Source organism: Nelumbo lutea, chromosome 6 (genome assembly GCF_056320005.1).
Source record: "Nelumbo lutea isolate HS-2025 chromosome 6, American lotus-T2T, whole genome shotgun sequence".
Classification (NCBI taxonomy): Eukaryota; Viridiplantae; Streptophyta; class Magnoliopsida; order Proteales; family Nelumbonaceae; genus Nelumbo; species Nelumbo lutea.
Genome location: NC_142689.1, coordinates 40910216 through 40937563, shown reverse-complemented (window position 1 = coordinate 40937563; position 27348 = coordinate 40910216). Strand labels below are relative to the sequence as shown.

The 27348-nt window shown below is 38.3% G+C and overlaps 1 non-coding gene across 1 annotated transcript; it reads right to left on the bottom strand.

The window, feature by feature from the left end:
• Positions 1–6893: 6893 nt before the first annotated feature.
• On the bottom strand, positions 6894–6977 carry TRNAL-CAA (transfer RNA leucine (anticodon CAA)). Its single transcript has one exon. It is a non-coding gene; the product is annotated as a tRNA-Leu (tRNA).
• Positions 6978–27348: the final 20371 nt, after the last annotated feature.

The window sequence follows — 27348 nt, the reverse complement described above, 5'->3', positions numbered from 1 at the left end:
TGTTTCGTGATAGACATTTATCAAAATGCCGCCATGTCATCACCAAATCAACATTTTTTTTTCATCATGTTTATTCGTATGCATTAATATTCACAAAAGTGGGTTTTTTTAGTGTGCACACCAGTTGAGTGTTTATTCATTGTTCCATTGATGTGGTGCCTAATGGCACCTAGTTGTCAATAAACAGTTTATCAAGTACTTTTCTTGGTTTTGAAGACAAATCAAGTACAAACGTTTATTTAATAAATGGAAGCTATACCAAACACATACTAAGGGGTCATCTGATTAAATTGATATTTTTGGTTGGGACTCATTCATTGGTTGGCCCTGATATGGGTGAAAAACACTAAAACAAGGCACATGGCCAGTTATGGGCAGGAGGGACCCAAGTCCTTTGGCCTTGGACACTACCAATTTATAAGATCATCATTCATCATCAACAAGGTTCATGCCTTCCTGGTAAATGGTCCTATTAGATGGATACCAGTTGCTCTTTGTAATGCATGAACAACCGAGCCATCAAATTTACATTATGGCCTTGCTATCTTATGAACCTAGAGAGCAGATCCTCTTACCAATGGTGAACCAGGATGGAGCATTACCATTGTATGTTACTCTGGCGGATGGTCTGAAAGCCTGTGATTAAATGAATAAATGTGGAAGTACATTGTTTGGCAACCTCCAAAAGTTGGTGCTATCAAAATTAACTTTGATGCATCCTGGCTAAACAATGGGATGTGCTCAGTTGCAAACATGGAGTCTGCATTCTGTGCACCCATGGGTGCATTGGATGAGTGCACCCTCGAATGAGAGGCGAACACGTCATCTCATCCATCTTAACCACGAATTAACAGAGACTTTCTCCCATTACCAATGGTTTGACTAGTTGAATTGACCACAAACATGATTTAGCTTTCCTTTTCATCGGCAAACAACACCAATCAACAACAACAACCACCAACTAGGGATTCAAAGCACTCCCCCATCCCTTGCATCTACGAGTGAAAACAAAGGTCATCATCAACATAAGTGAATCCCACCGTGAGAGAAAGAGATAGCGATGATGGCCAATGTATGAAGCACAAATGGGTAAAAGATGAGAGAGATGCGTCAAGAGATGCAAAGGGTCGGTGAGATAGGCCATAATAGTAGAGAGGTTGAGAAGAGAGAGAGAGAGAGAGAGAGGGCGTAGAGACAGAGGTGGGTTGGTTGACAGATGTTCGGTGAGTGGTGGTATCAGGATACTCATCTGAACTGACTAGTGGGATGAAGGAGGGTCGAAACTTGGCGTTTCTCTGCTTTGGTTTAAACTTGGTAGTGACGAATGAACAATGTCTATCCACACTGAATACCATGTCCATGGAGGAGGAGGAATGAACGACTTCTTTGTATTTTTCTGGTGAGTCTTCCAATCAAGCCATTTTACATTGCTAACTCCCCCATGGCTCATTCTTCTTCCCTAGTAATAGGGTGAATGCCAAATCGTGCTCACTCTTCTTCGCTGAGTTTGTAGGGAAGGAGGAATTTTAGTGATGTAATTTCGTGTCTGGAAGATTTGAGTTCTTGCCACAGACCCCGACTGTGTAGTGGAAAGGCCGAATAGGTAGGGTTTAAATCATCTAGCCAACACAAGAAGAAGAGGAGAGAGAGGAAGAAGACGTATGGACTAGAGGCCGAATGATTTATCCCTCGCCGTCGATGGCTTCGTCGTTCATAGGGGCATGGGTTAGCCTCTCACTACTGGAGGTGTGGGAGTTTGAATTCATGTGAAGAGAAAATGAAAGTTTTTGTCTTTTTGCATCTGGTTGAACCGGACGGAATCAATTGACAATCAAGACTCATTTAATGTGGCTGAACCTGATTGGTGGGTGCACACGTCCGGTGCACAAAATGCGATCTTGCAAACATAGCTAGAGATTTTATGGGAGAGGTGGTAGATTACAGGCCTACCACTTAGGTTCTTCAATCATTAACTTGGTAGAAGCATGGGCTGCTTGGAAGGCCCACAACTTGGCAGCGAATTTCTCAAACCATTTCATCATCATTGAAGGTGACTCTTTGCTCATGATATCCTGTTTGAAGCATCTCATCGACCTCACCTGGAATCTGCGGAACATCATTGAGGAGTGTCTAGAATTGAAGAATCATGCAAATTAAGAATTTGTACTGGGAAGCTAATTAATCAAGCGGTGGATTGGTTCGCCAATCCAACCTTTTCCTCTCAACAGGGTACAATAAGTCTCAATCTAAGTGACATTCCATGGAATTTAGCTTTAATTTGTATGTTTGATTTGTGGGGACGTGCTACCCCCCATCTTGTGTAGCCCCCTTTTGGTTTCTATCAAAAAAATGAATGAATGACTGTACTAACACCAGTAGAATTAAAAAATTGGTATTACCTGTAACTTTTGTCTTTTGATGTCCACTCCACAAAAGGTGATAGTTCGCAGTCCAAAGTTAACCGCGTCAGCCTTTGAGGAATGCCTCCAATTAGGTGTTTTGAAACAATTTGGATTCAGTCCTCACGGAACCGGATTCGCATCTGTGCCCCACATAGCGCACCCCACAGAAAATCTGAATCATGTTGGAAAGTTAGGGGAGATGTTCTCAATGCATGCTGAGATGTGCAAGTGGGGTACCTGTGGGGCTCAGATGCGAACTCCACACAATCGTTCTCACACCGTGCATAAAAATATGGAGATGTTCCTGATGTGCTGTGAGTACATGTGAGGATAGTTTTGTGAGGACTGAATCCATACCAAGGTTCAAAATTTTGATACGAATCGGGCCATATTGGCTGATATATATTATATTAGTAGATTCCCGATATGCCCCTATTGTGGGTGTTTTGGGGTCTGATCTGGTTCAGGGAGTAGACGGACCTTAAATCGACCCCCTTGAACCAGATTGAAAAAAAAAACTGAGCCTCAATACATGCCGAAACACCCCTACCGGCGTATCGACCTATATCAATATTTTGAACCTTAATCCATACTCTCTTTAGAAAACCAACAATGTGTTTGACGAATCCAAATTTGCTCCATACAGAGCATATTTTACACCAACCTCACAATCCATTGCAGCCATGAACATCTTCCCATGAATTAAATATGGGAGATGTTCTCAATGCACAGCTGAAAATGGTTTAAGATTGGTATGAGGTGCACTCTGAGGAGCAAATCTGAATTTGTGTTTGAGTATTTGATAAGAATAGTCTATTTTGAAAAGGCAAATGCTAGTGTATTAGAGCTACGTGGCAAGTTCGTCCCCAATAGCCAATACCCTTTGAGAGTGTTGTAATAGGATGCCACTAATGAAGAGTCTTGCATTGTAGTAATTGGTCGCTGTAGTGGATAAATCTGTAGTCCATTGCTGAGGGAGAAACGATCGTGGAGATCGTCCAAACTATGAGAGCCAAGTCAGTATACAGTACACTAGGAGCCAAGTGTTTGTGTAAGGAGTTTAGGATCCACGAAAGAACCATCTTGTTCACATGTAGCCATGCAAGATACGTTGCCTCAGAATCCTTTGGTCTCTTTATGGTTCCCTTTAACAGACCCAAGTTTGTTCTTAACTGAGAGAGTCATGGTCATGGCATGGTTCCAGGTGACGTAGCTATCACTTGTGAGAGGTGTTGTGACACTTCCTCCCAGATCAGACTATCATATAACCGTAACCCCAAGTTTTCTTAGAACATCTCTGTCTCCCCTATCTCCTCGTCTCCCCATTGTTTTCTGCTACGATCATAGAGTCCACCGTACCAATACCAACAATAAGTGATGGAAGCACAATAACAGAGATAATTTTAGGTCAACTGAAGTTTAAAAAAAAATGGGCAAACAATAAAAAATAAAGAAAGTTCAGGTGTATATTTTGGTAATTTAACACCCTCTGTCATCCAATTTAGCGGCAAGGCGAAAGTTCAGGGGTAATTGTCACCAACCCCATTCTACGGGGATCTTTGTAATTTATCTTTTTTTTTTTTTTTTCTTTTCAATTGCTTGTGCACTATGCACAACCCGTGTTGGTATGTATCTCACTTTATGACCTTTTAACTCCTATTATCAACTAAGCATCCGTTTGGTTTGTATTCAGAATCGGAATTGAAATCCTTTGGAATCGGAATTGGTATGGTCCATTCCCATAGTCTGTTTGAATCAGACAGGAATAGGAATGAAAATTAAAATCAGCAGGAATGAGATTTCATTCCCAAGAGAAGAACAGGGAATGGCCATTCTAGCAGGAATGAAAATGGGGTTCCGATTCCGTCCAACCAAACAATTGGAATCGGCTCCAAACCCTATTCCTGCAATCCAAACGAACCCTAAGAGACTAATGTGAAAATTTATTTTTCCACATACCCTTTTGAAAATTTGTTAAAAAATCATCTATTATGCGGAATTCTCAATTTCTTTTTAAAGGATGTACTAGCGGAGAGGCCCTGCAAGCTAAAGGTAAAAAGGCTCGTTCATTTTGATATTAGGCCTATTTATTGGCCCATTCCCACTTTCATTGGGCCTCCTATTGATGGCTCATTGGGATGACGTGGATTGGCTGTTTATCTGTCCGGACTCCAGAGAGAAACAAGAAGCGAGAACCGAGCGGAGTAGAGGGTAGATGACGCGGGAATCGTGTCAGCACACCATCTGCCTGTCAGACGAGGGGCTGAAAAATGCAGGCCAAGCATTCATCGGGCATATTAGAAATGTAATCACAAGTTTCGGAGACAATCCTCAGAATCTCGGGATTCAGCTCGACTTGCATCGACAAAATAACAGGCATGAATCTATTCTTGGTGAGAAAAAAACTCACCGACCTCCGCCAAACCTCCGTCGTTGGTATTTGCAGCTACCGCTATCGTTGGTGATGCCCATGGCCACATCGATGGATGGGTTCCTCGTCCACAAGTGTATAAAACCTCTTTCACACGATCTGAGACAACCTGAAACCTGAACCTCCCTTATTACCGATATCACCATTCTCTCTAATTAAGTAAGCCTTTCTCTTCGGAAATCTATTTCACCGACTGGGGTACGGCGTATCCAACTATCCAGGTACAGAAACCGTTGACGCTATTACCACCATCACCACCGTCGCCACTACCACCCAATTCTTCTTCGATTTCATCATCATCAACGACTAAAGCAACAAATGATGAACAGATCAAAGCAGTGGAAGAGGTGGAGAAGCAGTAAGCTTTTTACCTTCTGTACGAAGAGAGTGAAAGCAAGGCTGAACAAGAATAAAGAGTGGCCAATTTTTGTAGCTTATAGAATGAGGAAAAAAGCAAGGCGGAAGAAGAACAATTTGTTCAAGCACCACAAAAACATATATACATGGTTAAACTTCCAATCATTTAATCCAAAACTGACCACTCACTGATTAAGAATGGCCAATGATGGTGATTTGGCCCGACCTCGTAGCACGGGGACACATGGACATGACCTGGCATAAGTGACAATTCAGCGTGACAGCCTGGCCACTATTCGGCGCATCGAGCTCGCCGAGGCCCAGCCAAACGACTCAACGGGTGTGACAGCTCGTCGAGAAGCAAGGCCCAGCTTGCCCCGAACCTGAGGGTGGAGCCCTCAAGCTCGCCCCAAACCTGAGGGTGGAGCACCCCGAGCTCACCCCGAACCTAAGGGTGGAGCACCCCGAGCTCCCCCGTGCAAAGGGACCCGAGCTCCTCTTGAGACCCGAGCTCTCCCTTCCTCAGAAGGAAGCACCCCAACTTTTGGCTAAGTGTCCTGAGGGAGAAACACCTCGGGGCAGCACCAACGAGACTCCTGTTCTAATTTGCTTAAGGCTCGCCTCCAGTGCGGGCACCTCGGCACCTCAGTGCAAGGCAAACCTGCCCCAGGTGGTTCAGTGTACAGTAGCTCGGCAGACTGCAGGGAGGTTTGCCTGACATTCATACCAACCGGATCCGGTGGAAGTGATCGGATCCCTTGCCAGGCGGCGTTCTACTTGCCGTCTCTGAAAAGAATGGCACGCCTGTCGAGTCCGTACCTTGTAGTAGCAGCTTGGAGTAGCAGACTGCACCTGCCACCCCTGCCCTGGCAATAACGGCTTGGGCAGTGGCGGTTACGCTTGATGTGACCGAGCTCCGGTATAAAAGGACTCCAACCCTCACGAAGCAAAAGATTGGAGTGTTCCCGCTGAGAGAGCTCCCTGGAACCCTTCACCTTCTTCCTCTCATGTGCCGTCTATCACATCTAGGAGCCAACTTTCAGCCAGTTAGGAGTGCCCCGATTGTGTTGCATCAGCAAAAATTGGCAAAACATGTACGCGTTAAAGCTTTGTTCTTACACACTTTATAGCAGTCCTTCAAAACCAGATTTTGGTCTTCTCTTCCTCTCAGACCATTTTGTAATTAGGGGTGCAAGTAGATCGAACCATGATCCGATTTGAATTCCCTTATCAGACTTTTGAACTGGATATGATTGAAAATAAAAATTGTCATTTATTTCTTAGGATGATTTGCCAAATGGTGAGATGAGTAGAAAAAGTGGAATCAGGAAAAATTGTTTCCTTTTACGAAGAAACTTCTAAATGGGTGTTCAAAAATTGCATCACGTTACATCAATCTTGAGGCTTATGAGGAACAATTGATTTCTTTTAAAAACAAGATATTTGGCAGAAGAAATTGAAAATCGAGAGTTAATTCTCCCAGTGTTTCTCTTTCTAACTTTCGTTTTAAGAAATGACCTCACTAGATTGGGATTAGGGGTGTCTGAAAATCCAAAATCCCGAATCAATCCGATAAAATCAAACTAAAATTTCTGATTAATCGAATTGGTCAGCTCGGTTTCAGTTAATATTTATATAATATTTATAATATTTATATATTTATTTATAATATATATTAAATATCAAAAAATCAAAAAGTTAAGTGTCAAAAGTGGGATTTGAACCCACGCCTTCTCACGAAGACCAGAACTTGAGTCTGGCACCCTAGACCACTCGGCCATCCTGACATTCGAATTAAATTCTAACTATTAACCTAGGAATTTAGATCTATTAAACCATAGCAAATTATTGGCCACATTAACGGTTCACCCAGCCATGTATTAGGGTCATCATTTCATATCATTGATATTCATATTTTTTATGTGCGGCTGGATGAACGTGGCCAGCAATGTGTTATGATCAATAGAGACATACTCATAATTTAATCATTTAGTTCTTGTTGGAATCGTTTTCTCAAATAGCTTACCTTCTAAATGCTTTTCTCCATCAATCGAAGGTAAACAATAACTTGAAACATATAGAGAAACAATGGCCACCATCTCTCTTATTCTTAAAGGTGAAAAATATTTTAATCTTTCCACTAATTGTCAGTTGGTTTCAAGTACGACTGCAAATGGAACAGATCATGATCCGATTTGAAGTCCGGTCTTATATTCTTGGATTCAAATAGCCCCATTTCGAATCTTTGGATCAGATCAGCTAATAGGATCTGATCAGAAATTGGATCAAATTCAGATCACCTAGCCCCTATCTGATTTGATAAGATTCAATCCAATATATATGTTATTTAATTATTTATATGTGTATATAGCAAACATAAATATGTTACTTATTTATCCATTTATAAATATATTATTTATACTGTGTTTTTATAAATTTGTTATATTATTTATTTTTTTATAAAAACATGTATATATATGATGAAATTATGAAAATAGTTGAAAACATACTTGTGGTTTCTGTTTTTCTTTATTTAAATTGTTATATTTTATTTTCATTTAATAATTTATTATTTTTTTAAATCAAATCGGATCGGATCAGATCCAAAAATATGACTTCCTCATCGGATTCAAATTCAGATCCATGTGTATCATATCTAGGATATGCAATTAATAGTATCGGATCAAATTCGAAGATACCCCGATTCAAATCTGATCCAATTTGTTTGCATCCCTAGTTTCAGGTAACCAACTCCCCAACCTAACCAGGTTGATTTGGTTGACCAAACCACCTTGAACCGGACCGAATTAACCTATGAACACTCCTAAATTTAGTTAAATTCATAGTCTAATCTCTCAAAAATAAAAATAGTTTAATCTCCAATAATTATTGAAAATTTATAACGAAAATACACAAATATTGAAAATATTTTGGAAATAAAATTACAATAATTACAAAAATTACAAAAATACAATAAATACTAAAAAATATATTAAATTAGTCAATAAATAGTGTAACCTTAAATAATAGTTTAAACTCTAATAAATATTAATCAATAAGTATTACAAAAATACAATAAATTAAAATTAAAAAGCTGAATAACATTAGTTTTATATCTAATAATTATTGAAAACTTTCTATTAAATAAGAAAACAAAAATAGATTTATACATAATTATTGAAAATATATTAGTCACAAAAAACAATAAATAATTACTTGAAATACAAAAAATATGATTTTAGCATATAAAAATATATATTAAGATTTTAAAATTATTATTAATAAACTTTATTTTTTTGAAAGTTATTTTCTTGAATTATTAATTGATATAAGTGAAATTAGTTATTTAAAATATTATTTATTCATTTAAATAATATAATTATTTAAATTTTAAAAAATAACTTTTTATTGAATTTAATAATCCACAAAATTATAATTTATACTATTATTACATAATTTCATTATTAGTTTTGTAAAACAATAAATTATTATAAATTTAAATATTATGTTATAATTATTTTTAAAGTTATAAGAAATTTATTAGATTTCTTACATGATTTCATTATTTTAACTATTTAAAATATAGTTATGTTAAATATTTCATTAGTTAAAATATCTACTTATTTAAATATTTAAATAATATATAAACTATTTAAAATTTGTCATTATTTGACTTTTATTTATTTTCAAGTTATTACATAATATTATTTATTTTGTTATAGAATTATTTATCTAATTTTATTATTTTGTTTTTAATATATTTATTTATTAAATATTTAAACAATATTTTATTTTTCTAATGTTAAGTATTTATTTATTTCAATAATATTTAAATTGAATAATCCAGAAAACAATAATTTCTATTTTTAGTACATAATTTATTTCAATAACATTTAAATTGAATAAAATAAAAATAATAAATTATAAAATTATTAATAATATGAATAATATTAAAAATATTAAAACTATTATTTTTTATTTTTAATAAATATTTTGAAATTATTATATAATTTTATGAGAATATTAAATAATTTTAAAATTTTTAATTAAATCTTTCTTTAGATAGATATAGATGAAAGGTGGGGAGAGGATAAATAGGAATAGAGATCATTTAGGAGAGAAGTCTCTACTAAATTTGAGATAATTTAGGAGAAAGTGAGGGATAGTGGGGTTGGTAGTTTAGGAGAGGATATTATTTAGGTTATTGGGAACGTGTGGGAGCGAGAGAGAGAGAGAGAGAGAGAGAGAGAGAGAGAGAGAGAGAGAGAGTATAACTATTTTTTGTGTTTTCAATAAATATTTTAAAATTATTATATAATTTTTTGAGAATATTAAATAATTTTTAAATTTTTAATTCAAACTTTCTTTAGACAGGTATAGATAAAAAGTGGGGGAGAGGATAAATAGGATTAGAGATAATTTAGGAGAGAAATTTGTATTAAATTGAAGATAATTTAGGAGAGAAATTTGTATTAAATTGAAGACAATTTAGGAGAAAGTGAGGGATAATGCGGGAGGTAGTTTACGAGAAGATACTATTTAGGTTATTGGGAATGTGTGCGGGCAAGAGAGAGAGAGTATAACTATTTTTTCTGTTTTCAATAATTATTTTAAAGTTATTATATTAAATAATTTTTTAATTCAAACTTTCTTTAGACAGATATAGATAAAAAGTTGGGGAGAGGATAAATAGGATTAGAGATAATTTAGGAGAGAAATCTGTATTAAATTGGAGATAATTTAGGAGAAAGTGAGGGATAGTGGGGGAGGTAGTTTAGGAGAGGATATTATTTAGGTTATTGGGAATGTGTGCAAGCAAGAGAGGGAGAGTATAACTATTTTTTTCTATTTTCAATAATTATTTTAAAGCTATTATATAATTTTGTGAGAATATTAAATATATTTTTTTAATTTTTTTAATTCAAATTTTCTTTAGATAGATATAGATAAAAAGTGGGGGAGAGGATAAATAGGATTAGAGATAATTTAGGATAGAGTGGGGGATAGTGGGGGAGGTAGTTTAGGAGAAATTTTTGCTGAGGATATTATTTAGGTTATTGGGAACACGTGAGAGAGAGAGAGAGAGATTTTAGGTAATTTTTGTGGGGAAGGAAAGGATATTCTTCACTGTTGTGTTTTAATATATATAGATATATATATATATATATATATATATATATATATATATATATATATATATATATATATATATATATATATATATATATATATATATATATATATATATATATAGAGGGAAGGTGTTAGGCACCCCTCTCTCCAAGCTGCAATAGAAGCCTACTATGGGAGTAATTCATGCTCAAATTCTAGCGAAGCATGAATTAACAAAATTACTCAAAGCTCCTGAAATCTGGCGAAAATGTTCCCAACTTCACCCTGAATTGATTTGAGGTGATGTTATTGGGTCTTAGGTATTGGTTTCCCTAAGACCTTCACCTCTCTACCTCTTTTTCTCAATCTAGAGGAAGTTGGGAATGCAAGTTCGTACGATTTTAGGACTTTAAGCAATCTGAAATTAAATTAAAGCAGGGAGATGGTGGAATGAGAGACTTACCTCTCGTGTAGAAAAACTTTCCTGCAGCTAAAAGGACTTCAAACAAAACTTGAGTAGGGCACAGAGCTGGGCTGAACGTTTCTTGTGTTAAGTTTGGAAAACAGGGGATGGGGCTCGAGCATGGCTTCAGGGATCTGGGGCAGGCCAAATGTTGCAGCCCCATATTTGGGGTTGATAGTGGCAAAAAATATAAATTTGATGAGCTTTTAAATGGGGTTTTGTCATTTCTTAGTTTCAAGTAGGGGTTTGTTTGGTATTTTGAGTATTTTAAGCTTATTAAGCTCAAATTCATTGGTCCATGTGTTTTAGTGGGGTTAGTAAGGAATTGACATCATTCCCCACCCTCTTGAAATCCTAGGATGAGATAGCTGATGTGGCGATTCAATCTTGTGCGTCAAAATAAGTCTTCCTAATTTAATGGTCAAACAAGTGAATTAGAATGTGAAATTTGACGTGATGGGGTTTTTTTGGGTCTCTGAATATGGTGATGAGATCTGATTGGTCAAATAAGGCTTGGATGATGCTGATTCGTGATAGGTGAGCTTTTGATCAATAAGATTAGTCAAAAAAGAATCAATGCTTGATGTTGGGTCAAACAAGGGAATTTTGGGATAAAATTTGGTGGGTAGGTATGGATTGGGCTTATGAGGCTATTGGAAGGATTTGATCATGTTAGGTATGTGAAGATCACAGGTTTTAGGTTCAAGGAGTGTTGTAGTGTTATACACATTGAAATGAAATCTCTAGTGGATTATTGGCTAAATCAAGGGATTTAGGGATCAAATTTTGTGTGATTGATTGTTTAAGGATTTTGTTTCATGTGATGGAGTTTGATCGGGGCTCAAGTATGGTGATGCGGCACCCCTTCTTTCTCTCTGATTCCAATTATATCCACCATTCTCTATAAAAAGGACCCCAGGGGCCCTGGAGAAGGGGTTGGTCAATTCACCCAGTTAACAAGACTAAGTTTCTTGAGGAGTTCAAGGGTTGTAGAAGGGGAGGTTGCTTGGATCTTGTTGAGAGGGGTTCCTGCAAGCTGTTCAACCATTTTGCAACTACCACTACTGGATCTGATACACCATTCTTTTCTTTTCTTTATTTTCTTTTATGTTATTTTTATTTCTATAATCTTTTAGATTTAATTCTTGTTCGTTTCTCTGTTTTGCAGATCTGAATTCGTTTGGCTCAAGGCTAAGGTGTCTCAAGGGGTTCGAGGGTTGTAGAAAGGACTGATGCCCGGTTCTTGTCAGGAGGGGTTTCTGCAATCTGTCTGGCCGATCTGCAGCTACCGCCACCAGATCCGGATTTTGGATTTTTTTTATTTATTTCTTTTATTTCCTTTGTTGATTCCCATATTTTATTAAATTCTAATTCTTATTTATTGTCTTGTTTAAATTTGAAACATTTAATTTCAGCAATAATAAATTTTATTTTCATATTTTCTGCAATTCCCAATTGCATTCTCTTGTCCGAAAGTATATAGTAATTTTTCACTTGCTTCCCTGTGGAGTACGACCCGTTATCACCCACTTACTACGTTAGTAGTTGTTTAAGAAATGGTAAAAACTATAAATGTTTAAACTAGTGTCTGAGAGTGTTTAACAACGCATTTCTAGACACACCACTTCCCTAATGGACCTTAGAGGTGGCATATCCAGGGCTGCTTGGATCTTTTTGGGGTTGGCTTCAATAACATGTCAAATCACCATATATATGAGAAACTTGCCCAATGTGAACCAAATACACACTTATTAGGGTTAAGTTTTAATTTTAATTTTTTAAAAATATCAAAGACCTCGGTGAGGTTGGTAATGTGAGAGTTAGAAAAATGGCTTTTCACAACCATGTCATCAACATAGACCTCAACATTTTTTCCTATTAAAGCATGAAAAATTTTATTTACAAGTCATTAATAAGTCACCCTAGCATTCTTAAGACGGAAGGTCATAATAACTTTTTTTAGTTTGTGGGGTCCATCTAGATCTAGTTGTAGCCTATGTAGGCATCCATGAAGCTTAGCAGCTCGTTCCCCGAGGTGGCATCTTCCAGTCAGTCCATCATGGAGAATGGGAAGCTATCCTTTGGACATAATCTATTTAGGTCGATATAATCAATGCACATGTGACACTTCCCATTCGCCTTTTTTGACGAGCACCACATTGGCTGTCCACTTCGAGTACTTGACTTCTTTAATGAAGTCAGTGTCAAGTAACTTCCCAACCTCCTCATCAATGAGCCTCCACCAGTTTATGACAAAGTTTCTTTTCCTCTGTTTTACAGGTCTAACCAAAGGACTCATATTTAGTTTATGGGTTATAACAAATGGGTCTATTCTGAGCATATTGATGGCTGACCAAGCAAAAACATCAGAATTTAAACTTAAAAATATTATCAATTCTATATGCATAGTTTCCTCGAGGTTTTACCCAATCTACACCTTCCTTTCTAGTTCAGTCCTAGAAAGAGGAATCGGGATGACTTCTTCCACAGGTCTTCCTCATTCATCGTTGGGCTCTTCAAGCGGGTTGAAGTCTAGGTCGACTGCCATCAATTGCTTGACCTTGCCCTTTAGGGTTGCTGCATAGCACTTTTGAGACTCAAACTGGTCTCCCCGAACTATGCCAATCCCCTTCTTTGTTGGGAATTTCATTGTGAGGTGGTAAGTGGATACCACAACTTGGAGCGCATGCAAGATTGGACATGTCATTGTTGGGCGACAACGAATCAGCAATTAGAAAATCATGGTTGAGATCTATTCGATGTGGTCCCCGCTGAAATCGACAAGTTTATTTTCTTGATGGAGTGGTCAATGTCCCCATTGAAGCCGACCAAAGGCACACCGGTTGGGATGATGTCTCTTTGATTCAACTTTATCTTATCAAAGACATTTGAAAAAATGATATTGGTCGGGCTACCGCTATCCACTAGGATTTTCTTTACCTCATAGTTGGCTATCAACAATTTTACAACCAAGGCGTCATCATGAGGGAAACCTACAATGCATAGGTTGTACACTCTCTGGGATCATGCCACTTTCACTCGTATGGTTGGCATGGGTGTTGGAGTTAATGTGTCACTTTGACTTCTAATGTGTCTGTCAAAGTGGCTCCTCTATAGTGAGATGCATGGTGGATGTTAGATCGGGGCGAGATCTGTAGTGTTTATGGTGGGCTCATATGAGCCATTGAAGGTCCTACATAAAAGGGGACTCCCTAGAGATTAGGATTATGTTATTTTCTTTTGAAGCACTTAAGAGAGTAGAGCAAAGCTAGGTTAATAGTTAAGTTTGGATTGGTTGTTCATTGAATTATTTAATTGGTTTGTTCTATCAGTTTCCATACCCCACTCATTCATTATGTCATCTAGTTCTAGTTCTCACTATATTTCTTGGTTTGAACATTCTAGCTCAAGATCAGAGTTGGCAAGTGGTCACTCTATCCCGATAATTGAGACCATAGAGGGTGAAGCTAGGGAAATAGAGGTCGATATTCTTCTAGCTGAGGATGAGGCCACTCTATAGATTGAGGCCGAGGAGGCTATGGTCCAAAGCCAACATGTGCCTATGGGTTTTAGAGCCAAGGCAGAGGATGTGGAGGTGGACATCGTCAATGTTGATGACAAGGTTAAGGGTGGTGTTATTAAGGTTAGGACCTCAAATGTGGTATGAGATGGGGTTGAGTCCGAGGATGAGTCTCCAATCAAGGAGATGCCTGAGAGGGTGCTTGGCTCATTAAGAGTATTCTAAGGCAAGGGAAATTGGAGAGGATAAGGGTTCAGTACCATATATCAGAGGGGTATAAGCTAAGGGTCCATTTCAAGGATGAAAGGGACCAATTTTCTAGGGGTCAATTTTCATGATAAGGCGGCATTACTACTCAACTTGGAATAAGGGAACTCAATTTTCTAAGGCTCCACCCTCTATCCATTATTGAAAGAAAGATCCTTTTATGTGACTAGGCTAGAGGCATGGTGATTGCCGATGAGGTGGTTGGCCCTTGTGACAGACCTAAAGGAGCCTGTGTTGACTGAGAAGGAGCTAGGGGGATTCAATAGTCTGGTCCATGCCAAGGTCAACGTCAAAGAGTTCTTGTCAAAAACCATGCTAGTTGAAGTTGGGTTGAGTTAAGCAAATCAAAATAGAAATGTACACTGAGCTGATCAATATAGACTTGACTTTTCTTTTGGTGTTTATGCATGTACTAATGTTTGCTCTTTATTAATGTAGAGATGGATGATCATTATATAGGCATACTAACGTTTGCTCTTTCCAAGGTTAGGGTAGTCCTCTGATGGAGCCAAGGTCGATGGTTATATAGGAGTGAATTGAGATCCTAGACAATGACTACATTGGGATAGAGACTACCAAGGCGACTCCACTAGCACCAGAGAGGAGGGTGTTCGTGTCAGTGGTCCATCACTGAGGTCGACTTTGTGAGGAACAAGTGGAGAGCCAAGGCATTGGCTCAAGGAATCTACCTTCCTATGGACTAGAAGGAGGCGAGATAATAGACACTGTATGCTCTCAACTTCAATCAAATTGATGTACCTAAACACTTACCAATAAAATGAATAAAGTACAGTGTTGTTTCATGTTCTTATTGGTGTGTTTTCTATGAATTGCTCTATAAACTGGACACTTATGAGACTCGTGTTAGATTAGAATGTTCTCAACCATTAGATAGACTTGGGGAGTTTATCCTAACAAGGTTGACACTGGTGTGATGCCAAGCTAGTGGAGCAACTTGTCTTAGCTACTAGGGTTTGACCTCAAGCATAGCTAGTGGGTTTTTAGAAGAAACATAGAACCCAAACTAATTTGCTTTTGCTCGCTATAGAGTCTCGCTAGACACATGGCAAAACCTTAATAAAATTCACTTGATAGTTGACATGAGGATAAAGATCCCCTTTCCTAATAAAGAACGATCTCCTTTGGGATCTTCTCCTAATAGCCTAAGGATCCCATCTATAAAAGGAGGGACAACCCTGCTCTTCTCCCCTCTCCCCTCTCTGCTCTTCTCCCCATCATTCTCTACTACAATGGTCTTTCGTTATGGTCATCTTGTGGATCAGCTGTTATAGATCACCAGTGCTACCATAATAACCTTGGTTTGAGGGATTTTATAGTTCTAGATCCATTGTATGATCTTCAGCATAGGGGCTATCACAATCAGGCTTGTTACAGAACCCCGAAGTTCACCCAAAAATCAAGAGCCAACATACCCAGAACTTCATCCATTTCCCCTTTTACCATGCAATTACTAGTAATGACTCTACACTAGTAGCATCGCAACAAGAAAGGCCTTAGGTTTCTTGGTATCGAATTTCCCCGTCATCGTCACCGAGCAAAAGCATCATCACAACTTGTGGTTCATTTGCTCATTGGCAAAACCTTCTTTTAAGAGATTTTGCCTAGATGATATCATATAAGGAATCTAAGAGGAATGCCTATTTATTTATTTATTTATTTTGAGATTCGTCTCTGCCATTATCGACCGCCCTTCAGCATTCCCAAAATTCTTTTTTCTCGTCACAAATCTGATTTCGTATGTTTCATAGGGCAACGATGTGGGAACCTTTTATCGCAATGGGAAAATGGGTGGATCTGCTGCCTCTAGTTAAGATTCGAGCTGAAGAAGCTAGACACAAGTGTTCGATCTAATTTTATTAAACACCATTTCAGAAAAAAAAAAAAAAAAAAGAAGAAAAATCAAAAGTTCTGTGATTCAGGTTCTCAAGTTTGAATGTTGGTTCTCTTATGGTCCCAAAGTAAAAGTATAACAAAGCATAAGCTTAGACCTTGCCCCACTTTGTTTGAGGAGCTATTAAATAGCTTTAACCTGGAAGAGCTCAGGATTCTCAAAAGTTTTGGTAGTCTAAAGAAAAATGAATTCAAATAAAGAACCTGAAACAAAGCAAAAGGACATGTTGTATGAGTATCAAGGCGTGTATATTCCCCAACTCAATTTCAAATTAAGCATTAAAATTTGAGACATTTGCTATATTTAAATTCATTTATAATTTGTAAGTTCATTTATCCATTCTCTTTGTTCTATACATGGTCACCATTCTTGGTTTCTTTCAAAACATTTTTTTTCAATTTATATATATATATATATATATATATATATATATATATATATATATATATATATATATATATATTTTCTGAGCACAACCTTTTCACCCTTGTTCATTTTTTTCTCATTCTTATGAGTATTGTTGTTCATCATTTTCTTTTTTGGTATTTTTCAACATATAGTAGTTTAGGTTTAAAGCTCTAAATGTCTAAGTTCGACTCTTTGCATTAAAAAATAATTATCGCACATGATTTGAAAAACATGCTTTGGCATTTTAACAAAGTTTTGTTTTCCTTTTTTCCAAGACCATTCCCAAAACACACTATTTTAACATGGTATCTCTAGTCAAACAGTTATTTTCAAAAACATACTTTCAGTACTATCTCTTAAAAAAAATTGTTATTTGGCTTCAAAATCATGCTTCATCAATATTTTTCTAGGAACATGTTTTTGAATATAGTATTTTTTTACTCTACAATGAAGATATGAATTTGAATTGATTTATAATTTTTAAAATGAATTTTAAACAAGTGTTTATCCATTCATCGCATTCCTTGTATTTCCCTAACGTGCTTCTTGCAACATCATATAGAAGTCTTGAGCAAAAAGCACTGATAGCAAACACAACTTATTCGTTACAGACCTGGTTTACCAGACCCGAGCACTACCTACGAGCTGACACCCTACTTGTAATAAGCCCTGGCAACCCAAAGAGCAATCTTACATATCTTGGAAACCCTAAGAAGGCCTTGGCAACCCCAGGCGCGACTTCACATACCTTAGCAATCCTAAGAGTGGTCTAACATACCCTAGCAATCCCACACATGCCCTAGCAACCCCTAGCGCGGTCTTACATTCCCTAGCAACCCTAAGAAGGCCCTGGCAACCCTAGGCATGATCTTATATACAATATCAACCTTAAGAAGGCCCTAGAAACCCTAGGAGCAATCTTACATACCCTAACAATCCCAAGAAGGCCCTGGCAACCCAAGAGTGATCTCACATACCCTGACAATCCTAGACATGACCTAACATACCCTAGCAACCCCAGGTGCGTCTCAATTCCTTGACAACCCCAAGAAGGCCCTGGGAACCCTAGGCACTCATCTCATAAAACCTTGGTAGCCCCATGTATTGCACACCACTTATGAAGCTCTAGCTAACTAGCCTAGACACTAGTGATTTACCTTATCCTTGCCAATATCACAAATAGACATGAATATAACAGACCACAAAGCTTATCATAATCAAATAGCTATGCAAGAACTCAACATTAGTGAGCTCTGACATCGCCCATCTTATGCCAAAACTAGCAACAAAAGCACTATTTCAAATGACTATTAACACATTGACCAAACTACATAACAATATATCCCACACACAGTTCAAATAAAAATACATACATGCATCATGATTTACGATACTGTCGTTACAAGAATATCAATATGCTGTAACAAAGCAATTGCAATAAATGCTCGAATCACATCACAAGAGTAATATTATATTTCTTCCAAAATTCTACAAACTAAATGGTATGGGCTTCCTAATACCTTTGCACCATATTTTCCCCTACTTGATACTTCACATACCAGTGATTGGAAACCCACCATCAACTCTACTAGCAGCACATCAATTAGTTGTTTAGTATATACTTATTCAACAATGATGTTCAATAATTTGGGTGCTCAAACTACTCCAGGCATGTATCTATGCGCCTAAGGTTCTATATACACCTTCGAGAAAACATGCTTAACCCAACTCCAAAAGAAATCAAATGGAGGGCTGCAAACCTTTCTCCTCTCAAATGTTTCTTCACAGAGTGCCTTCCATCAAGAAATAGGGGAGGGGGTTGAAATTTCAACCTCACCTCTTCCCCCTCTTGAACGTTTCTTAACAAAATGCCTTCCATTAAGAAATAGGGGGCTGAAATTCTGATCTAATCTCTCTCATGCTTCTTGACAGAATGTCTTCTATCAAGAAGCGGGAGGGCTAAAAACTAAGAGAAAAAGTTCAAGATCATTAGATCTATTCACTAAGCATCAAGAGCAAGCATTTACAAAAAAATTAATTCATTCAAGATTAAAATTAGAAAATTGAAAAATCACTAGATCCATTCATCACAACTTAAAGTGCACTTAAAAGAAAAGATAACTAATGCTTATTGACAAGAATACTCTTATCAATAAGCAGGGGGATAATTGTAAGTACATGTTGCTCACCTTCATGGAATTTACAATTGAAGCCGTAGAGCAAGATGATGGAAAATACCCAAAGTATAAGAATGGCCAATGAACCTCTGTAATAGAATGGCAAACCCCTTAGAGGTAGCACAAGGCTTACAAACTTGCAATGAGCATAAAACACCATCCAGGATCTACGATAAGCACAAAATACTATCTAAAACCTGCAATGAACATAAAATGACATCTTAGCCTTGTAATGGACCTAATACGCTATCAGTACCCTACAATGAGCATAAAATAGTAGTTCAGGCCATGACAAACGATGAATAAAGCCAAAGTTGGCAATATATATTCATAGGCAATTCATGCTCCGTACAGTCATGGTTTTCTGTGATGAAACGTTCCAAAGATGACTTACGAAGACATTTGAACATGTCAGTCGATCAAAAGTCACATGTGTCTGCAAGAGAACCCATGAAGGGGTGTAGCCAACACATGCTATACAAGAATCCTTAGGGAAAGAAAACTATATCCCTAGAGAGTCTTGCTAAACACGTGGTGAAACCTTAATGGAATTCGCTTAATAGCTAACATGAGGATAAAGATTCATTTTCTAATAAAGAACAATTTCTTTTGGGATCTTATCCTAATAGCCTTGGGATCCCATCTATAAAAGGAGGGACAACCCTCCTCCCATATCAGACTACCTATAACCCTAACCCTAGGTTTTCTTAGAGCATCTTTGTCTCCCCTCTCTCCTCTTCTCCCCATTGTTCTCTACTGCAATCTTATTCTCTTTTCTTCACTGCCATTCTCTCCAAGCCTTTGGAAGCAAGACCACAGTGATCATAGAGTCCACCATACCAACACCAAGAAGAAGTGATGCAAGCACAACAACAGAGATATTTTTATGTCAGTAAAGTTTAAGAAAAAATGGGCAAAGAAGAGAAAATAAAGAAAGTTCAAGTGGGTATTTTGGTAATTTAACACACTATCATCCAATTTAGCGACCAAGGGATATTTATTGTAAAGTGAAAGTTTAGGTGGTAATTGTCACCAACCCCATAGTATGAGGATCTTTGTAATTTACCCTTTTTTTCTCTTTACAATTGCTTGTGAGTGCACTGCGCACAACCCCTGTGTTGGCATGCATTTCACTTTATGACCTTAACTCCTATCAACTAAGAGGATGATGTCTACCCCTTGTGTGAAAATTTAATTTTCCACATACCCTTTTGAAAATTTGTGCTCTAAATGTCAAGAATTGTCGATTATGTGGAATTCTCAATTTCTTTAAAAAGGATGCATTTGATAGAAATCAAAAATATATGATGTTTACTGTCATAATGCAAAAATAAAGAGTGGCCAATTTCTCTAACTACTTTTTGTTTGATAGAATGAGAAATAAAGCAAGGCTGCACAAGAACAATTTCTTCAAACATCACAAAAAAACTGACCACTGATTAGGAATGGCCAAGATTGGCAATCAGCAACACAATTTGCTTCCCTAAAAATATGTACGTACTCGATCATTAAAGCTTTGTTATTACACACTTTATAGCTGTCCTCCAAACCGGATTTTTGAGATGGGTCTTCTCTTCCACTCAGACCATTTATATTAGGGGTGCAAGTAGATCGAACCATGATCCGATTTGAATTCCCTTATCGGATTTTTGAACTGGATAGGATTGAAAATTTTGATCCATTTAAAAATGTTATGATCCATTTGTCTCATGTTGGTAGCATGGGATGCTAATGTGAGGTATCCCACATTGATAGTATCGGGTGCTGTTATGGAGTATATATATGCTCGGGTTCCCTCCCTCTAATAACTAGTTTTTAGGGTGAATTCTCTTAAGACACATAATAAATGGTATCAGAGCCTACACTATGCCTCCAGTTGCAATCGTGCAGCGCTGGTGGTGATGTCAGTATTGCAGTGTTCGGTTGGGACTAGGTGGGCTAGTGCAAAGTCAACCTGCATGGGTGCTGGGACTATGGAGCGTGGTCGAATGTTAAGATCCATTTGTCCCATATTGATAGTATGGGATGATAATGTAAAGTATCCCACATCAATAGTATGGGGTGTTGTAGGTTCACTCCATCTAAAAGGTAGCTTTTAGAGGTGAATTCTTAAGGCACATAACAAAAAATCCATATACGAATTGTCACTTCTTTCTTAGGATGATTTTCCAAATGGTGAGATGAGTCGAGAAAGTGGAATCAGGAAAAATTGTTTCCTTTTACAAAAAAACTTCTAAGTGGGTATTCAAAAATTGCATCCCGTTACATCAATCTTGAGGCTTATAGAGAACGATTGATTTCTATTAAAAAGAAGATATTTGGCAGAAGAAATGCTGGCATGACATTTTTCATGTTTTTTGTCGAATGCGAATTATTGGCATTAATACGTTACAGTCATGTTAGGAATTAATATATATATATATATATATATATATATATATATATATATATATATATATATATATAAGAATCACTTCTAAAATCACCCTAACTATAAAATTGAGAGTTATTATTTGTTGATGAGAGTTATTCTCCCGATGTTTCTCTTTCTAACTTTCATTTTAACAAATAACCTACTAAATGCTAAAATCAGCTGATGCATCAATGCGCGGAACCAAAATAGACTAAAGAATGCATACAATAATGGGCTTGAGTCCTCACTAGATTGGGATTAGGGTAGCGATGGATTCGAGTCGGGCCAAGCCGAATAGTAAGAGGATTGAACTCGTCTTGACAAATAGGGCTTAAGCTTGAGCTCAAGTTCTGTTCGAGCTAAAATATTGAGCTCAAACTCGGAGTCAAAAATTCATAAGCTCAAGCTCGATTTGGGAAAAAGATGTTTTATAAAAATAAAAATTATATATAAAAAATATTTTTTATTTGATATTTAAAAATTTAAGAATTATAATATTTTATTATATATATATTATTTTCTATAATTTTATTATTATTATTATTATTATTATTATTATTATTATTATTATTATTATTATTATTATTATTATTATTATTATTATTATTATTATTATTATTCAAGCTCGGCTCGAAGCTCGGTTGAAATTGAGACGAATCGAGCTTTTCATGAGCCGAGCTTGAGTAGCTCGTGAAGAGCTCGGCTCGTGGCCACCCCTAGATTAGGGGTGTCTAAAAACCCAAAACCCCAAATCAAACCGATAACTAAAAATTCTGATTAATCGAATTGGTCGGCTCGATTTCAGTTAATCAATATAAAAAAACTGATCATGGTTAACTAAATTGATCACTATATATATAATATTTATAATATTTATATATTTATTTATATTATATATTAAATATAACAAAAAAGCAAAACAACTAAAGAATCTAACCAATTAATCGGTTTATTTTTATTATCTTTGAGGTGCAAAAATGTGAATTAGTTAGATCTCGCCCATCGCCCCAGTAAAGAGAGCCAGGCCTAGACAAAAATGTATATGTTAGAAGTGGGATTTGAACCCACGCCATCTCAAGAAGATCGGAACTTGAGTCTGGCGCCTCAGACCACTCGGCCATCCTGACATTAGATATAAGTTCTAAATATTAATATAGTAATCGATCTGTTAAACCATAACAAATTATCGGCCACATTAACGGTTCACCCAGCCATGTATTAGGATCATCACTTCATATCATTGATATTCCTATTCTTGATGTGCGGCTGGATGAACGTGGCCAGCAATGTGTTATGATGAATAGAGACATACTCATAATTCAATCTTTTATGCAATTCTTAGATCCCCTTTTCCTATTCAATGATTTTTATATTGGACAACTTAAGTCTTAAAATATTATTAATAACTGGAGAAAAGCTGCTTTTTGGACTCAAATTTTCCCTTCTAATGAAGAGGGAAAACAAAGTGTGCTAATAGTCTAAACCGGTAGATGAAAATGTAGCTCAAATAGAGCAAAGCTGCCTTTTGGATGACTCTGGATCTCCTGCCGATGAGAACTCTGCCCACGCCTACCCACAATACACTATTCCTGTGAATTGGGAACATCTCCACCTGCATAATACTATGCAGAGAATGAGATGTTCTCCATGTGTGGTCGCGATAAACGTGGGCAGAGTTCTCATGGGCAGGAGACCCGGATTCCTTTTCGACTTAAATTTGCATTAATAGAATAGATTTTTTATTTTTGAAGTAATACAGTCATCAGGGTTGGGATATGTCAAGGATTACCTGCAAGGCATCAGGGTCGAGATATGTCGGGGATTACCTGCAAGGTGGGGACATGTCAGGATATCCCATACCTGACGGGGCCAAGGATGGGAGTTGAATCTTTACCCCGATACCATGGATGGGTTAGGGGATTTTAGCCATGAGGCAGGGATGGGGAGGGGGTGCCTCACCCCATATCTGCCCCATTGCCATTCCTAGTGACATTGAGGAAAGGGATGACATAGTCCACAAACTAAAGGGCCGCATCCACGAGCTAAAGAAGGTGTGGGAAGCATTGAAGAAGAATGTCGGCGAGAGGGTTGCTCGGGTGGAGGAAGAGGGGCTTCGGAGGCCTACCAGATCGAACTGGACAACTTTTCCATTGAGTCCTGGCAACAGGGCTTTTCTTTTTGTCAGTGGAGAAGCCGCTTCCCAGAGGTGGTTGAAGTCGTTCAGGGGCCGGGCCCATTTGACCCCCCTACGCCTGGCGAGGAGGATGCCACGGCTGAGGTCGAAGAACGAGCTAAGGAGCCCCCGATTGAAGATTGAAGTGCTCTACCCTTTGCTACTGCCTTTCTTTTTTTTGTCATGTATATAGCTCGGTATGTTGAGCTTCTAAGCCTTATTTTGCATTCGAGTGGTCTGATCATGGACCTCAATCTTGTGTTGGGCCGAGGTATTGGGTAGTCGAGAACTAGGGGTTCATGTCTTTGGCTTTTGTGTTGGCTGAGGTGCTTTTGAGCTCTTGACATCATGGGGATGCTTGGTGGCACTTGGTCTCGGGAAGCCTTGCGCTCTTTCTTGGGCTAGTTGTGCTCCTCAGCTGGGTCTAGTCTAATGATTCATCAGCTGGGTGTGCGGAGTTCGATGACCACCCTCCTGCCTTTGGAGGCGTGGGCATCGTTCCTGCTTCGGGCTTCAGCCGAACAGGATTGGCCGAGTCTACTAGTCATCCTAAGTCGACTTTGTGTTGCTGAAGTGTGAAGGTTTGTGTAGTGACGAGTGTGTTCTGTGCGCGGGCTCCTCAATCGTTAGAGTTCGGCTGGGTGGTGTGTGCTTTTGTGACGTGTTCAGGTACCTCATCCATTAGAGTTTGGTTGATCGGTGTGTGTAGTGAGATGCTCGCTAGACAGTTGGATGAAAAAAAAACATTTTATTGATTGAGCTACTAGTAATACATTCTTAAATTGTCTGTGTTCTAGCTTCTCGAAACGGGCTTCCCGTCCTTCCAACTTGTAGGTGTTTGGCCAAGGACCCTGGTCACTCTATATGGCCCTTCCCAATTTGGTCCAAGATTTCCTTCTCCTAGTGCGGGTAAAATGACTTTGCGAAGGACGAGGTGACCTGTCTTGGACTTCCATCTCCAGACTTTAGAGTTGTAGTACTTGGCCATCCGGTGTTGCTACACTGCCATTCTGAGGTATGCTCGGTCTCGGGCTTCTTTCATTAGGTCAAACTCTGCACGAAGATCCTCACTGTTCTGCTTGTCATCATAGAGCTTGGTTCGGAGAGTTGGGGAGCCAATCTCTATGGGGATCATTGCTTCAGCCCCGTACGCCAGGCTAAAAGGTGTCTCTCCGTTGGTTGCCTGCGGCATGGTCCTGTACGCCTAGAGAATGTTGGGCAGTTCTTTGGCCCACCTTCCCTTGGCCTTGTCAAGTCTAGTCATCAAGCCATGGAGTAGGGTTCAACTAATCACTTTGGTCTGCCCATTGCTCTATGGCTAGCAAACGGCCGTAGTCCAGTGGTCTATCTTTAGTTTAGCGTAGAAGGCTTCAAATTTTTTATCTATGAACTGGGAGTCATTGTCAGTGATGAGGACCTGATGAATACCAAAATGGAAAATTATGCTCTGAGGAAATTTTGGGCATTCTTTGTGGTGATGCATGCCAAGGGTTCGGCCTCCACCCACTTAGTGAAATAGTCTATCGTGATGAGGAGAAACTTCTTTTGTCCAGCCACGTTAGGGAAGGGTCTAAGGATGTCCATCCCCCATTGGGTGAAGGGCCACGGACTAGTGATGGGCATCAGAGGAACTAATGGCTGATGGTGGAGAATTGAGTTTCTCTAATAGTAGTCACACTTCCTGACAAGTTGGGTTATGTCCTGCTTCATGGTGGGCTACAAATAACCTTGCTAAAGTGCCTTGTGTGCCAAGGTTCGGGCGCCGAGGTGATCTCCACAGATACCTTCATGTAGGGGTGTCAATGGTATTCAAAAATCCGATTTTGAATTTGATATTCAACATAATCGAATCAAATTCGAATAATTTGAATATCTAATCAGTCGAATTCGGATATCCTATTCTTATCGAATAATTAATCAAATTCGAATTCTGATATGACCTTATTCAATTCGACAAATATCCAAATTCAACCAATTATTTAATTCTTATATAAAATATTTTATATATAATAATTAAGTTATATAAATAATTTATATATTTATATACTTTATATCAATAAAATATTTATTATATATATTAACTATCTAAAATATTTATATATCAATAAAATATTTATATACTTTATATCAATAAAATATTAATTAATTGAATTTGAATCAAACCGAATATTTGAATATTTAACCGGATTCGAATTCAAATATTAATTTTCAATATCCGTCAGATATCGGATTTTCTAATCGGATTCAAATTCGATTTGTTTACACCCCTACCTTCATGTATCTCCTTGAGGACGTAGTCAGCCTCTACTGGGGAGACACTTTATGTAGGGGAGAGTGTGTGACCGGTGTACGGGCCTTTTTTCTTTGGTTCGATCAGATGGAAGTGTATCACCCTCTAGATACTGAGCTATGGGGTCCATCCACAACGAACCTTGTTGAATAGGGAGGATGAGCAAGGCTGTCTTTGATATGTTGGGATGTGCAAAGGTATTCATCTAGAGTGTCGGTCGAGGTTCATGCATGGCAAGCTAGTGAGCTTTGAGAGTGCATCAGCTCATATGTTCTTGGCTTGGGGGATTTGCTATATGATGAAGTGTTCAATCCATTGGACGAGATCTAGTACCCTTTGTAGGTAACTCGCCATAGTTAGTGTCCTTGCTTCGAAGTGGCCGAGGATCTAGTTAACTACTAGTTGGGAATCAATGAATGCTTCAACTCGTCAAGCACTGAGGTCCAAGGTAAGCTGAAGTCTAGTGGTTAGGGCTTCATACTCATCTTCATTATTTGATGCTTTGAATTCGAACCTGATGGTGTGCTCTAATACGATGTTGTTCGGGCCGAGAAGGATGAGCTCGGCTCCGCTATCTTGCTAGTTGAACTAGCCATCCACGTGGAGAGTCCAAACTAGTGGCACTGAGCTTTGATGGCGAGAAGGTGCACTCAGCCAGGAAGTCGGCCAAGGCCTGGGCTTTGATGGTGGGCCGAGGCATTTAGTCGACGTCGAATTCACTCAACTCCACACTCCTTTTGACTAGGTGGCTAGATGCTTCTAGCCTTTGCAAGAACGTTGGGAGGTTGCAAGTACGGCCTGAGCTTTCTTGTTGAGGTGACTAGGGCCAGGGCGACCTTCTCCAGGTTTGAATATTGAGTTTTCACACCAGTGTGGACTTTTCTAGTGTACTACATCAGCCTCTGTGTTCGGTCTTATTGCTTTACCAAGACCGAAATGACCACCTAGTCTCTAGCCAAGAGGTAAAGCAGTAGTACATCTCCGGGGCTCGACTTTGTGGGTAGTGGTTGTGAACTTAGGTACTCTTCATTTTGTGGAAGGATCGTCTACACTCCTCGATCCATTAGAAGTCCTTTATCTTTTAGTGCCTTGAAGAAGGGCAGGCACTGATCCACGGACTTTGACATGAACCTATTGAGGGCAGCTAATCGTCCAGTGAGGCACTGCACTTCTTTGTAGGTACAAAGTAAATTCATGTCGATGATGGCTTTGATCTTTTCTGGGTTGGACTCAACCCCCCCTCTCTATGACCATGAACCCCAGGAATTTGTCGGAGTCGACGCCGAAGGCACATTTCGTCAGGTTCAGCTTCATTCAGTATTTCCTGAGGGTGTCAAAGACTTCATTGAGATTGGATAGGTGTTGCTCGACCTTCTTGCTTTTTACCAGCATGTCATCTACATATGCTAGCACGTTGCAGTCG